The sequence below is a fragment of the Somniosus microcephalus genome, chromosome 1 (genome assembly GCF_052327205.1).
Source record: "Somniosus microcephalus isolate GS21.2 chromosome 1, FLI_Smic_1.0, whole genome shotgun sequence".
NCBI classification, from domain to species: domain Eukaryota; kingdom Metazoa; phylum Chordata; class Chondrichthyes; order Squaliformes; family Somniosidae; genus Somniosus; species Somniosus microcephalus.
This window is the reverse complement of record NC_140987.1, coordinates 380,302,830-380,317,556: the sequence shown is the minus strand read 5'-3', so window position 1 is coordinate 380,317,556 and position 14,727 is coordinate 380,302,830. Positions and strand designations below refer to the sequence as shown.

The window sequence follows — 14,727 nt, the reverse complement described above, 5'->3', positions numbered from 1 at the left end:
ATTTTGTGTAATGAAGGGGCTTTTCATTAAATTTGAAAATCAGAACATTTATTAGAGTTGTCTAACTTGTTTAATTATTTGGGGATTTCTTTGCATGTCATTATGGGATTCCGTTTGGAAATTACTGCAATGAAATATTCCTTTCTCATTGGAGGATCTAGCCCACGTGAGCCAAGGGACGCTTCCGAACCGCCTGCATCCCTGAGATCCGTGGGCCTTTACGCAGGCGTACACACAGAGGCCCAAGGCCTGAACTCTCCGTAGCTTTGGAACCTGGAGGTAAGTTTGGAAATGTTTTGCAAATTCAGGGCCTATATGTTTCAATGAGATCACCTCTCATTCTTCTAAATGCCAGAGAATACGTGCTAACCATTGCTATTTTAAGCTGACAGTCAGCATTTCAACCTTTGTGTCTGTTTGTTGAGTTTCACAAGAAAAATTTTGTTTTTGCTGGGATTGCAGATTGTCAGTATCAACCAATCAGATCGGTTGAAAGATGAGACAGAAACCAATGAATTGGGCCTTACTATTAAATTTTTAGGCTTCTTTTACCTTTTTTCATTCTAAATATTTTTGGCTTCTGTGTTTCAGACTACTCTCATAAGTGAGCCCTAGCTATCTATGTTCCAGGCATGGTTTCATTTGTCCCGATATCTAAATAAAATTTGCAGCATGCCTGTATAACGAATAGAGAACCCTTTTTACATTATTGCAGTACTAATTCTATCCTGTGCTTTCATGAGATCCTTCTTGTTTTCGTATGGCAGCAGAATATTAATATACTCTATCTTGTCATAGGCTGTAACTGACAAATGTATTAAACAGCACTAGAAAAAGTTATTAGTAGTACCACAGCATATATTTTTACAGTAATTGTTAAGTTTAGCTACCTCCCTTGTTTTAGTAGAAAATACATAATAGTTTGCAACGGTTGTGATAAACTAGGTTATTCTTCTCTCGCCAACTAAGAAGCTGTCTGGCTTCAATAGCTCTTTTTGAGGATTCCAGAGAGAATTATTTCAAAGACTCCAAACAGTCTCAATTATTCCAAAATTTCCAAGCTAATAATAATAATAATCTTCACACTAGGTCCAGACTTCCGGCATGGACTCGATGGGCCAGAAGGCCTCCTTCTGTGCCATTGTGACTCTAAGGCCTAGAAATTGGGTATCGCCCCGCTTGAGGCGTTAGAACTGGCGCTGCGCAAAGTTTATAGCCAGATGAAAGTTATCGCCGCCTGGCGCGATATTGGGTTGCATCGCCCCCAAAGGGGATTGAGGCGCGAATTCAGACGTTGCACGGGCCTCCTAAGGCGCAAAACTTCCAGCGCTACCCAATATCGGCGCGGACGGGCGCAGCGCAGGTGATCTCAATTACCGATAACCACGAGACTTCCAGGCGCCGGCCGACTCTTAAAGGGGTGGGTCAGTCAGCCTCAGCTTCCACACTCAACGCCCTGTAGGCCTCAGAATCGGCGCTCCTCCTTCTCTGGCGCAAAAAACTTGGTCAGGATGGAGAAGGTGAGACAGAGAGCAGAGCGCTTCAGCACTGAGGCTCCGGAGGAGTTGGTGTCCGCAGTGGAGCGCCGTCGAGATGTTCTGTATCCTGACAATGGCAGGAGGCCGAATCAAAAGGATTACCGCCGAGCTTGGAGGGATGTTTCTCAGAGGGTCAACTCCAGCAGCATGGCGCCCAGGAGCCCTGTTCAGTGCAGGAAGAAATTCAACGACCTCACTCGGGTCATTAGGGTGAGTGTTGTTTATGCAAACTTCTGATTCCCTCCATCTGCACCTGACTTCGTGCACCCTGTTGCCATGATGCCCCAATGGCCATCTGTCAGCAAGCACCCATGGCCCTTTCTGGGCACACACATGGACATTTGACTCAAGGCATCATGTAAGGGCTCTTGCACCATGGGGGGCATGAGATGATCTCTCAAGGCATCATGTAAGGGCTCTTGCACCATGGGGGGCATGAGATGATCTCTCAAGGCATCATGTAACAGAGCTTCCCCTTCTTTCCCCTGCAGTCCAAGCTGGCAACGATCCGAAAGGACCAGCGTCGAACCGGTGGCGGACCTCCACAAGTGGTCACTCTCACGGATCTCGAGGAGAGAGTGCACCAGATTCTTGGAGGACGTCTGAGTGGTCCTGTTACCACTGCAGCTGCCGACCCCCTTCTCGAAAGCGAGGGTAAGGCTCTCACCTTTTTCAGCTGTCTCCTTCCACTTGGTCCCCCCGCCAGCATGCTTTCTCGGTGTGCAGCCATGTTGGAGCCTTGCCGCAATCTGGCATGCCTTGCCGCCAACCTGACCCTTTTGCTAAAGCCACTGTTCCACCTCCCTGCTTTCAGATGCTGCATCACCAACTCGGGATCTGCGCCCTGAAGTTGCCAGTGCCAGTGCCTCCGGAGGCGAGGATCAGGAGGAAGCCGGAGCATCCGTTCCAACTTCAGGGGAGCGTACACATCTGCAGACTGGGGATAGTAGTTCCCTGGATGGGAGGGGGGGGGGGTGCTCTGCTGATGAGCCAGTTGCCGGAACAAGTGGCATGCAGCAGCGCGGGGGGGGTAGGCAAGTTTGGCCACCGGCTCCCCGGAGGGCAAGGCAGGGAGTGATGACTGCTGCACAGAGTGCAGAGGAGGTGCGTAGCCTGGCTGAAATGAGCACCCAGGCCCGGCTCAGGCACACTGAGCTGATGGCTGCAGTGGGGAGGATGCCTCAGTCGATAGAAACACTGGCAGAGTGTGTTGGACTTTGGAGCAGCAATGGAGAGGACTGTCCAGGGCTTCGGGGCAGCAATGGAGAGGACTGTCCAGGGCTTCGAGGCTGCTATGGAGAGGACTGTCCAGGGCTTCGAGGCTGCTATGGAAAGGACTGTTCAGAGCTTCGGACAATCCCTGGAAAGGTCTGTCCAGGGCTTGTCCGAGGCAGTGGAACGGACTGCTCCGGCCTTGTCCGAAGCAATGGAAAGAACTGTCCAGGGCTTCTCCGAAGCACTGGCACCTGCCACACAGGTCCTCACTGCTGCCCCGCAGTCACTTGCTGGCCTCGTCCACACCCAGATTGAGGCAACGCGAACTCTCACTGCAGCCACCCTATCTGCATCAGCTAGGATCACCCCGGGCCCTTCCAGTACCATACAAGGCCAGGAATCAGTGGAGCAGGCGATTGTGGCGGTGGAGCCGAACCGGTCCCCTCAGAGAGCCAGTGTGTCGTCCGACCATGGTGCAGGTGTCCTCTCTCGGCAGGTGACCATTGCTCATGCCACCGCTGGTATGTCTGCAGTGCGGCTGCCACCACCTGCAAGGCACACTGCTTCCAGCCATGCTCAGATCAAGCAGCCTGCGTCCGCACCCTCCAAGACCAGAGGTCGGCCAGGCCGTCCCTCAGGGGCTTCTGCGCTTCCACACAGTCAGCAGGCGTCCCCCAGCCTTGACCCCGCCACTGGGGTTCAATTACGTAGGAGCAGCAGGGAGGGAAGGGGCCAACCGTGAAAGAGAAGTCGTTCTCCATCAAGGGGCCAGCAGTAGAGGGAGGTGCAGAGACGTTTCTTTGGCCAAATTCAAGGACTCCCTCACCTGTTGTGATTGTTGGAAATGGTTTGTTTAGTTTTGCGGCTTTGCCGAAGAGTTAACTGTTATTTTGTTAGTTATGGTTTCTGTTGACATGACGTTGTTATGCTGGAAGGAAGGACTTTTGTGACAATAAAGAAAAGTTTTAATTTGCAATGGTACACGTAACTATTTACAATCATGCTGGCCTTCAGAGCCTTTCAAAGATCCGAAGTGCGCAGGACAAATGACACCCATCATTCCGCCAGAGGGGCCTGGAACCGAGTCCTGATGAGCCTCTGACGGATGGCCCTTCCACTTTCAGGAGCCCTCCCATCTTCCTCCTCCTCCTCCTCCTCCTCGTCCGCCTGCTCCTCCTCCGCCTGCTCTGCTGGACCTTGAGGGACAGCTGGCATTGGCTGGGTGCCTCGAATCGCCAAGTTGTGGAGCATGCAGCAGACGACGACGATGTGACCCACTTGCTCCGGCGAGTACTGCAGGGCTCCCCCCGAATGGTCCAGACAGCGGAAACGCTGTTTGAGCACACCAATAGTGTGCTCTACAATGTTCCTGGTCGCCTGATGGCTGCTGTTGTACAGCTCTTCTGCTGGGGTGGCGGCCAAATGGAGTGGTGTCATGAGCCATGGGCAGAGAGGATAGCCCTTGTCCCCAAGAAGTCAGCCTCGTGAGCGAGCCGGCCCCTCAAAAAGGTCACAAACTGAGGTCTGCCGCAGGATGAAGGCATCGTGGCTGCTCCCTGGGAATTGGGCGTTGACTGCCATGATCATTTGGCAGTGGTCACAGACCAGCTGCACATTGAGGGAGTGGAACTCCTTGCGGTTGCGGAAGTCCTCAGGATTGAGTAATGGCGCCCGCAAAGCCACGTGTGTGCAATCAATCGCCCCCTGCACCATGGGGAAGTCCGCAATAGCAGCGAAGCCCTGCGCGCGCTCTGCCTGCTTCTCCAGGCTCAGAGGGAAGGTGATGAATTGACGCCTTCGTCTATAAAGGGCAGCTGTAACTTGCCGGATGCAACAATGGACTGCAAACAGAGATATTCGCAACGTCCCCAGTGGCTGACTGAAAGGATCCGGTGGCATAGAAATTGAGGGCAACAGTCACTTTAACGGACACCGACAGAGAGGTCCTGCACCGTAGATGCAGCTGCAGATCCTGAGCAAGCAGGTGGCACAGCTCAGTTACAACCTCCTTCCCGAATCGGAGCCTTCGCACACACTGCTCCTCCGACATTGCAAGGCATGAGACCTGCTGCCTGAATACCCTCGCAGCGTACTCTTGGATTGGCCGACTTCCATTGCCCCTCCTCCTTCTGGCCAATCCCGGCCCTCTCTCCCGCCGTCGCTCTGCCCCTTCACAGTGTCCGGCCATGAGGACGTTGCCATCCAAAGCAGCTCCCATTCCGATGCCAGTCGGTCAAAACACTGTTAGGTGTAGTGCTCCAACTGCTCCGGACAGGTTTGAAGGTCCCAAGTATTCTAAGGCTAAATTCCCAAAAATCTGCTCCACAGTAGCTCACCAACTCTCTCCAGCAACGATCACAATGAACAGGCCAAGTGGCTGCAGCTTTTATACTAGAGCTGTCCCCTTTAAATAGCGCCCCCCGACTACGAGAAGGGCCTGGTAACGTTCCATCGAACTGTCACTAACAGCGCTAGGCGCAAAGGTTCCGGGCGCCACCGAATATCCGGTCCGGGGCGCCAAAAAGGCGTTGCACACTGAAATGACGTCATGATCTGCCTGCGCCCGCAGGCGCGCGCAAAGAGTTAGCGCCGGCGCTAAAAGGATACTCAATATGGGAGGTGGCGCTATATTCACTGCGTCCGCCCGAACATTGGGTAACGCCCCAATTCTCGGGCTCTTTAGGCGCTAAATGCTGGCGCTACCAACCGAATTTCTAGGCCAATGACTCTAACTGTGGTTACATTCTAAAAAAGCTACCTATGGAAAATATATTTGCATAAAACACAAAATGTTTGCATTTGAATTGAGGGGCTTGACCACATCCCCACCCCTCTCTTGGGCACCTGTCTTCTGACAAATGGACAAAATGTTGCAACAAATGTACCAAAAATGAAATGGCACATTCTTCTGTGAATAAATTTTTAAAAATCTTTATATAAACAATGACAGAATTAAAACAGATCATATCAAGCAAAATCTTAAACAAAAATACTTATTGTCAGTTACTTCCTCTCATTTATGGTTGCAATATAAACTTAAAGCAAACAAGTTTTAAGATGAGCAGACAGGGTTTTTTAGCGCTGTAGTTTCGTTTATCCACACCTTCAGTAGTGTCAGATCTGTAGTTTTAGTGAGGGCCAGTGTTCTGATAATAAAATAAGGGCTGTAGTGGTATTTTGTGGGTGCTCGCCTGAATTTACAGTACTGGTTGTTTCTTGTCTTACTTCCAACATACAATCTTTGTCTCAGGTAGTGGTGTAGCAGTTTATGTTTTGATGAAAAGAAGTTGATTCTTGCCCAGACTACTAGGTTGCCATGTCAATAATGCAGAAATGTTAAGGAGTGACGAGGCTTACAAATCCCATCTTCCTCACCTTCCAATTCCTCTTGTTCCCCGATGTGCCTATTTAAACTTTATGGAGCTGTTTTTTTATTTGTTTTAATGCGACACAAATCAAAAGAAGCCGTATTAAAAAAAAATAACAGAAATAAGTTTTTTTTTTAAATGTTGTCCCTGAGAGGTAGTTTTGGCGGGCCTGTAGTATTTTTGACCCCCGGAATATCGCGTATGTATTGAAATAAACACATTGTGTGGCTCTTTCTTCAGTTGGAGTCGGGAACGCACCTTTTGCCTTTTTATATATTGCGTTAGTTTGTTGCAGTAGCTGCAGATTTTGCCCGATGCCGGTGTTTTTTGGCAGTGCTTTGCCCTGCCTGCGCTCTACCCTGCGGCTCGGGCTGCAGCTCCTCAGCTGTCTTGCTCTGACGTAACCCCGAAAAGCCGGTGCGGGCGGGCGCGCGCGCTCAGCCCGCAGCCGCCGCCAGATCGAAGCCTAATTGGCGGGGCCTGGATCCGGGGAGCGCTCGGCCCTGGCAGCACACGGCGGGGAGGCGGCCGGCCGATCGGAGCGATAGAGGACAGGCTACACACAACAGGCAAGTCACCGGCTTACAGTGAGCGGGCCTCCCGCCTAACCATCGCTTACAGGGCGGCGGCGGAGGAGGGGGGCGGAAGCCGAGGGCCCGGCCCGCTGAGGGGATTGAAGGGAGGGCTGAGTTAGGCCGGGTTAAGGCCGCAGTTAGGCCGCGGCCTTGGGCCCAACCCCAACACAAGGCCTAAAATCTCAGCGGACCGAGGGGAAGAAACAAAGGGAGAGGGGAAGAATCCTGGTCGCTCGGGCCCGGACTCTCGGTTGTGGAGAAGGCGGTGGCGGCCTCCGGGAGAGGCTGGAGTGAGTTTGATTGTTGTGCGCGGCCGGGTTTAATGAAATTATAAAATAAATAAATAATGGAAAGTGCCGGGGAGGGTGGGAGCGAGGGGGGTATCCCGAGTTGGGGCTCAGGCCGAGCCCGGGAAACGGCGGCTTGTGTTGAGATATGATGCCCCGTAATGGCGAGGAGAAGCGCTGGAGACAGGGAGTACGTGTAATATGGCGGAGAAACAAGATGTCGGCGGCTGGGCGAGCGATTGGTGTCTGACTCCGGGAGGGGAGGGAGCGGCCATGATCGACCTTCCTTGTCCGTGTCTCAACTTCACTGCAACGGAAGCGTCGTCCTGGTCTTCCACCAGGGCTACGGCATTGTTGCAGATGGAAAATGGTGCGGGTGTGTGTGCACATTCATCCAGGGGAATTTGCAGCATTTGAGATTTTGCAACAAACGTTAACTGTTCTGAACCATAATGGTGACACGCACACAATACCACTCAGTTGTCGGTTATAATGTTGGATTGGCAGTTGTCTTCACTGGGCGAAATATCAGTAATAACAGCCGCCCATTGTAATTCGTGCGATTTTACTGTATCCTAGTTTATCTGGAAGAACTGACCACTCAATAAATGCTGAGTCCTTTTATTTATAATTACAATGATGATTTACATGCACGTCTTTAGATTAAAATGTGATGTGAAATTGCAGTAGAATATTTACCACAATATGAAATTGCCGAACATATTATTGGTTAATGCCACAAGCTGTTTTATCTTAAATTTGTCCCGGCCCCTTTTATCTCCACCCACCTTGTGTCAGGGTGACAAAGCTGACGTTTTGCCCACTTCTAACGTGATCTCGTGTGGCTTCCTGTACCTGTAATATGTTTGTGTTATTTCTCCGAAGAGTGGGTACCTGTGGGGAAAATGCTTTCAAGAAGTGGTTATCACTTCATATAATGCAGATTTTTAATAAGACCCTATTCACAATAATCTTAATCTCCAGAATCTTATTCTGAATGACATTTTGTAGAATTCATTGCATTCTGCCAGCAGCATGAAAAACATTCTCATGGACATGCCCAACAGGAGCCAATGGTTGTTGGATTTATGTGATCAGAGCTGTTTTTGTTTTAATGCAGTCCCTATGGAGTTTGTGTTTAGTTTACTGAGAATACAGCAAGTCTTAGTGGGTTATACTTCAAAAAATATATATGCACCCCCTGGTTAGGAGCAATTGTAGAAATGCTATAATGAATGCCTCCTGGTGATCATGTTCAATGACCATCTCTTTTTGTGAGATCAGTGGAGCCCATCCTCTTCCTCTGTCCTCTTTGTGGTTGCCTTTCACAGGAAAGAGTTTAACTATGCAAGTGAGCCAACAACACTAGACAATGCCTGACAGAACAGTCATTATGCTTTGACCCGATTATTTATTACTGGTCCAGATAACTACTAATTCACATCTGCACAATGCTCTGGAGATGAAACTACTGGATATCTGGATTATAGCATTTTAAGTTTTTAAAAAAATATCAAATGCAGATATGACCAACCCAAGAAATTGTACCTACAAGTAGGAGGTAGGGCTGCTTATAATTGGCTTACAATGCAGCATCTGCCATGGAATTGTTGATCATTCCAAAGACCAAAGCTACTTGCTGTTAAAGACACACACAAGTAACTTTTTTGAGGCCGTCCACATACTCCAACTATGATTGATTTTTTTTGTATTCTTCTTGACCTTTCTAACCTGAAAATCTGTTGTGGAAGATTTACTTTCTTGACTGAAATCTAATTGTCCTAAATTGCATAAGTGCCAAATTGTTCAGTACATTGAGTTGGATAATGGTAATGCAGTACTATGTAGAAAGGAACTGTCATTGAGGCAGGTGTTGCAGATAAAGTTCAGTAGTAGGAAAAATTGTTGATCTTCATTTCAACCATTCAGTGCTCTCATTAGTATTGCCTCTATCAAATGTGAAGTCTGTTTACCTCTTGTATAGTTTACTTGTTTTATTTTGCTTGTGTAGAAATTTTAATTTCTTAAAGCTGGTTATTATGCACAATGTCAATGTATACAGAATAATCATGTTCAATTACAGTATCCAATCATCTGCAATATGAATCAAATCAATTACACAATAAAATTATGGGATAAAAAAATTCTAAACTTACGTTTTGAATTTTCAATAAATTATGGTGCCAGCCTTAAAAAAAAACACACTTACACTGGATCTGAAAGGCTGATTGGAGAGTTGTTGATGACAAAGCACTATGCTGACATTGCTTCACCTGTATTACCTTTTATAAATCAAATTTATCTTTTTTTCTTGACTTTAAGTGCTGATTTTCAAAGTGAAAATTGTGGGGGAGTGCAGGTTTTGAGCTTTTCAAATTAAGCATTTATTCTTGGTGCACATAATAACATTGTAAACTTAAGAATTTAGATCAACAAATTAAAAACTATTGGGTTTCTTATAGTATCTCAATTTTTAGACAAGTGAATCTTGGAAGATCAGTCCTTAAACCACTTCAGTACACTAGAGCTGGATGTAATATGTTGAAATGTTTAGATGTAATAGATAATGCATTTTCTGTGACTTAAAAAAAGTAAGTTATATTGAAAGAAAAGAAAGAACTTGGATTTATATAGTACCTTTCACAACCACAGGACGTCCCAAAGAGCTTTACAGCCAATGAAGTACTTTTGAAGTGTAGTCACTGTTGTAAGTAACGTGGTAGCCAATTTGTGCACAGCAAGCTCCCACAAACAGCAATATGATAATGACCAGATAGTTGGTTGAGGGATAAATATCTGCCAGGACACTGGGGGGAACTCCCCTACTCTTTAAAAAAAATAGTGCCATGGGATCTTTTACATCCATCCGAGAGGGCAGACAGGGCCTCAGTTTAACGTTTCATCTGAAAGACGGCACCTCCTGACATCCTGGACTGTCAGCCTAGATTTTGTGCTCAAGTCTTTGGAGTGGGTCTTGAACCCAGAACCTTCTGACTCCGATGCCTTCCAATATATTTCAACTTTAAGTATTCAATTTAACCAGTAAATGCTAGATATTAATGGATATGTTTCTTCCATTTGCTAATGTGAAGCCAAAAGTAGGTTTGAGTATAAAATGGCTTTCTAACTTTATGCTAATGACAGGAAGGCCATATACCTAACACAACAATGAATAAAAAGCACAATTGAAGTAGTTCCATTGTTATAGCAGTTGCAGTAAAAAAAACTCCTTGATGGAAACGAGAACTAATTTTGGAAAATACTGGTAAATTCCTTACATCTTATGCCAACAACCTCTTAGAATTGCATCTTAATTAGTAATGAACCGTGGATTAGGATTTTCTTTTGTCATGTGATCCTTGGTTCAGGAATTGTATACAATAGGAGTGAATGATCAGTGGTTTGAGCAGTAATTCTATATTTGAATCAAAAGTATTCATAGGTATGTAATTCTGAAGTTTAACTGTACAGAAAAGGTATTATGCTGGAGACTTAGCCATCTACTCCTCAAGTAACAAGTATCTGTGGAGTACTGTTATTTTCCCACAAATAATCCCAATCCAGATCTCATGCAGACAAAATAATTGGTTTTCAAATACATTTTGTGAAAAATACTATTTGCAATAATTTATAACACTTGCATGGGACTCGATGCAAAGGGTCTTATGTTCTTGGCCTACAGAAATACTCAAGGTTCCTTGTTTTCCCATATTTTAAACTTTAGTTTTCGTTCCAGATTTTCTATTATAATTATCTCCTTTTTAAAGTTAACATAGTCCGCTCATAATTTCATAGTTTGTTAGCTATCAGATCAGCATATCCTCTGGAAATAATTATGCTATCACCAGCAGATTGACCATGGGCCACAGCCAGTTGATATGTGTGCGCGTGTTATACATATGGGCGGCTGTAACTTCAGCTGCCTAGGCACCACACTCTGGAATTCCATCCGCCTCTCCTCCTTTATCATCCTCCTTAAAACCCATCGCTCTGGAGTGGCATCCATTTATTTCTGATTACGCTTCTGTGACATGCCTTGGGACATTTTTCTAAGTTAAAGGAATTATATAAATGCAAGTATATATATATGCGATAGAGTTGGGCGAGAGATTTCAGAAATTTGCTCTGCAGCTCCACAGTTGCAGATGCTTGCAGCTATATCGTGACAGCTGACATAGCAAAATTGAATGGTAACTGTTGACAGAAAAGTGTGACCAAAAATCATGACTAGAAGTGTGTGGACTATACAAGATTTTAATGGCATATATAGATTCATTGGTATAATGTTGCATTTTGCATTTTAAAAAATTCATTCACGGGATGTGGGCGCCGCTTGCAAAGCCAGCACTTATTGCCCATTCCTAATTGCCCTTGAGAAGGAAGTGGTGAGCCGCCGCCTTGAACCGCTGCAGTCCAAATGGTGAAGGTACTCCCACAGTGCTGTTAGGGAGTTCCAGGATTTTGACCCAGCAGTGACGACGGAGGAACAGCGATTATATTTCCAAGTCAGGGTGGTGTGTGACTTGGAGGTGGTGATGTTCCTATGCGCCTGCTGCCCTTGTCCTTTTTGGCGGTAGAGGTCGCTAGTTTGGGAGGTGCTGTCGAAGAAGCTTTGGCAAGTTGCTGCAGTGCACCTTGTAGATGGTACACACTGCAGCCACGGTACGCCGGTGGTGGAGGGAGTGAATGTTTAAGGTGGTGGATGGGGTGCCAATCAAGTGGGCTGCTTTGTCCTGGATGGTGTCGAGCTTCTTGAGTGTTGTTGGAGTTGCACTCATCCAGGCAAGTAGAGAGCATTCCATCCCATCACACTCCTGACTTGTGCTTTGTAGATGGTGGAAAGGCTTTGGGGAGTTGGGAGGTGAGTCATTTGCCACAGAATACCCAGCATCTGACCTGCTCTTGTAGCCACAGTATTTATGCAACTGGTCCAGTTAGGTTTCTGGTCAATGGTGACCCCCAGGATGCTGATGGTGGGGGATTACGCAATGGTAATGCCATTGAATGTCAAGGGGAGGTGGTTAAACTTTCTCTTGTTGGAAATGGTCATTGCCTAGCACTTGATTGGTGCACATGTTACTTGTCACTTATCAGCTCAAGCCTGAATGTTGTCTGGGTCTTGCTGCATATGGGCACGGACTGCTTCATTAGTTGAGGAGTTGCGAATGGAACTGAACCCTGTGCAATCATCCCCAGTTCTGACCTTCTGATGGAGGGAAGGTCATTGATGAAGCAGCATTACTGAGCGGTGCTCTACGACTAAAAATACTTAAGGGAAACATTAATCAAAAGTTTTAAAATGCATTTAGTTTGTACGTTGCATTTTATTGCTAAAATGATGATGCTCTTTATTTTCACATAAAATGTTCCATTTATGAGGAGTTGAACAGATGATGGCGCAATACAAGAATGATTTAATCTGTGCCAAAAGCAATAGAAAATTTCATTGGAAGCAGGAACAGTCAGATAAATTTGAGTTTGCAATTAATTTAGGAGATGCTTATGAGGCAAAGTACTCTCTCTCCCTTAACCTCAGTTAACCAACAAAAGTTTTGTCTGTTACTAGGCATTAGAAAGGGTGCAGGGGAGGCTTACCAGGATGTTACTGGGAATGAGGGACTTCAGTTATGAGGAGAAGTTGGAAATGTTAGGACTGTTCTCCTTTGAACAGAGAAGGTTAAGAGGTGACCTAATAGAGGTGTTCAAGATGATGAGAGGTTTGATAGAGTAAATAGGGGAAAGATATTCTGTCTGGTGAGTGGGTCAATAACTAGAGGTCATAGATTTAAAATCATTGGAAAAAGAGCTAGAGGGGAGTTGAGAAATGTTTTCACTCTGAAAGTTGTCGGGATCTGGAACACTATCTGAAAAGGTGGTGGAAACTGATTCCATAAATAATTTTTAAAAGGGAGTTGGACAGGTACTTGAGGATGAGGAACTTAGCGGGCTATGGACAAAAAGCGGGGATGTGGGACTAAGCGTGACTGCTCTTTCAAAGAGCCAGCACAGGCACGATGGGCTCAATGGCCGCCTTCTGCCTTCTGTGCTGTAAGTTCCTATGAATCTATTTCTGATGTACAAGAAATTCAATTTTGTTTTAGACTTACAGTAGCTTCTTGGAGATTGATAATTTTAGGCCTCGAGCTTTATAACACCCACTGTTGATCAGCATGTATTACAGTCTCGGATAGTAATCAAGACTTGAAGTTCTGTATGAGCTAGATGCCCTTTGTACTAAATTTTCTGTTTCTCTTGGCACCCCTCCAGTTGATAGCTAGCATCGAAAGGGTTGTTCATTTGCCTATTCGGGTACACATTATAGGTTCCATGGTATGTTTCAAAGAAAGGGAGTTCTCCCAGTGGCTATCATTCCTCCCTCAACTAACATCACCAAAAACAGATTGACTGGTCGTTCTTTTTGCTGCTTGTGGAGTCTTGCTGTGCATAAAATGGCTTCCATCTTTGCCTATCTAACAATAGTCACTTCACCTCAAAGTAATTCTATATGAAGCACTTTAAGACATCTCAAGAAATGTGATGAGGTGCTATATAAATGCAAGTTTTTCTGCTGGATTGTGGAGCTCATAACTGATATAGCTGGATAACGCTGTGCTAGGTTTGAGAACCTAGAATATTGGCTCTGGTAATTATTTTTTAATGAACTCTTCTGAGCGAATGACACTCACGTGGTGTGGTGGATTTAGCACAGTCAATACTTCTTTGATATGGGTGTGCAGCCAGCCGTGATTGATGAGATGTTTCAACCATATTTCAGCTATGTAAAGAATTCACAGTACAGAATTGCCTGTATTTCAATACAAACTTGTAGATGTCCTGTGATGCTGCACGTGGGTAGCAGTCCAGTATTTGGAGTATGGTTTTTGATGTATACTGAGGTCCTACTGTAGCCTAAATGCAAAAGTGTTGTGCTTGATCTCTAACAGTAGATTTACATAACTGATGCCAGGTAAAAATATTAAACATTTTACCGGTACTGAAAGGTTCAGGCCTCACAGAAACATTTGTAATATTGTTTACCTACCACTTTACAAAACCTGCTTACGGTGCAAATAATTTTGTTGTTCCCACTTTAAAATCTCCTTCTCGGTTCTTCATTTTTTTAGGTTGCTGTGCCACCCACCAGTGCATTGGACCCAAGTCCTCTGGTCCCCTCTTCTCCCTCCCCAAGATTTTCCTCTCTTTTCTTAGTTATTAACTATTAAAGTTGTTTTTGTCTCTTCCTGTCTACAATTTGTAGTAGTTCTTGATGAAGCTGTTGTTGGCATAGTACTGCTCCAGGGAGGTTTTTCCCCATGGTCACCCGTGATCATCATCTTGAACAGGTAGTTGTTCACTCTGCTTTGAGCCTGACTGACTCCAGCGACAAAGTCCATGGTCAGTTCATTGGTCAGTATCAAAGTGTCTCATTAACATCCCTTCACCGGCCCCTCTGCAACAGAAGAAATATCCCAACACGTCTGTTCGCACAATTTTTTTTGATGGCTTAATCTACAGAAATCCTTATGGTTCTTTTCCATTACTCGTGCTTCACAGTTATTTGTACATTTTCTGCATGGTTGTCATGTGACACAGGCCATCAGGTACGCTTCATGTAATCTATTTCCACAGGAGCACGGTAGAAAATACAACTCCCTTGATATTTTGCGCTCTTGTGTGCCCTCTCTCATAATTTATCAACAAGAGCTTTTAAGTCCCCAGGCAATTAAAGGATTCTGGTTGTCAT

The 14,727-nt window shown here is 45.8% G+C and overlaps 1 protein-coding gene across 3 annotated transcripts in view; it reads left to right on the top strand.

The window, feature by feature from the left end:
• The first annotated feature begins 6,400 nt into the window (after positions 1-6,400).
• Positions 6,401-14,727, top strand: part of znf711 (ZFX family zinc finger ZNF711) — a 58,528-nt gene continuing 50,201 nt past the window's right edge. Inside the window, exon 1 of one of the 3 annotated variants that reach the window (XM_085996161.1) lies at positions 6,401-6,690. The gene's annotated coding sequence lies outside the window, so the exon portion shown is untranslated. Of the gene's footprint in view, positions 6,691-6,832; positions 6,987-14,727 lie in introns of those variants that run through there. The other 2 variants (XM_085996149.1, XM_085996156.1) reach the window with 2 other exon arrangements.